Source organism: Octopus bimaculoides, chromosome 2 (assembly GCF_001194135.2).
Source record: "Octopus bimaculoides isolate UCB-OBI-ISO-001 chromosome 2, ASM119413v2, whole genome shotgun sequence".
NCBI classification, from domain to species: Eukaryota; Metazoa; Mollusca; class Cephalopoda; order Octopoda; family Octopodidae; genus Octopus; species Octopus bimaculoides.
Genome location: NC_068982.1, coordinates 116207468 through 116208774, shown reverse-complemented (window position 1 = coordinate 116208774; position 1307 = coordinate 116207468).

Here is a 1307-nt window from a genome sequence, read left to right as displayed (position 1 = left end):
ATCGAAAAAGAGTGAAATGAGTTCGCGAGAATGGAGAGAAGAGCAGATGTCAACTCGGGATTTGCGGTTGCTTTCGGACAATCCATGAAGCACCTATTTTCCAAGTTTAGGAACCTTTCCAAGTTGTTGAAGATGACGATGAACAGTTGTATGGTTTGAACTAAGCTTTATTGCCAATTCTTCAACCGATAATGCAGGATTTTCTTCAAATAATGCCTCAAGGAGCTTATCATCAAACTCAACTGGACGTCCTATTCGATCTTCATCGTCAAGGCTGAAACCTCCACTTCTGAATTTTGCAAACCATCTTCTGCAAGTTCTTTCATTCAAGCATTCTTTCCCATAAAATGAGTGTATGCTTTGAGTCACTTCGGCATTATATGACTTAAATGCTCTTTGGATACTTGCATTTTAGAAAGAAATTTAATTCTATTAATCAAAGAAATTTTAATTCTATCATTCTGTAAAATAATATTTAATTAGTTTAAATGTACACAAATGCATAGAAATAATTTTTAATTCCATAAGACATTCTAAAATACTATTAAATTTCATTCAATTTTATAAAAGATAAAATTGGACATAACTTATGGGATGACCTGATACTTTTTAACCATTTGCCTCTCTTGTGTATCACGTGACAAACACGAGACAAACACATATATCACACATTCCCAAATACTTTTTACATCCATCAGAGTATGAAACAAGAGCTAACTAGAAGTTTGAAAACACTTCTAAGAAACTTATGAAAATACTTTGACCGAGCAAACGGCTAAAAAAAATATCTTGTTTCACTTATGTGTATCTTATTTATTTATCTAATTATTATATGTTTGTATATTTATGCAATTTTAAAGTGTCTTCCCCGTCCCTCACGCACCCTTTCGTTTTCATATAGATTTATCTTATTCATCTTCATATATTTTTATGTCATCACCGCCAACCCGCCAGTTTTAAGCTTCCAAATTTTGAATGTACGTATGAATGAAGTTGAAAAATAATTGCATTCAGTGGCTAAATAAAGAACAGATTATTTATTTATTTATTTATTTATTTATTTTATTTACTCATTTACTGAAAAACATGTGACAGAATTTAGTTAAGAGATTTTCTACATATTACTATGTATTTCAACTCTGTTTAGCAAAAACAATAGTTGAAGTGTATATGAAGTAAGAAAAGACTTACTGTTAAATACAACTGCCACTTGGTACAGAGTGGAACTACACACACACACACACACACACACACATACACACACACACACACACACACACACACACACACACACACACACACACACA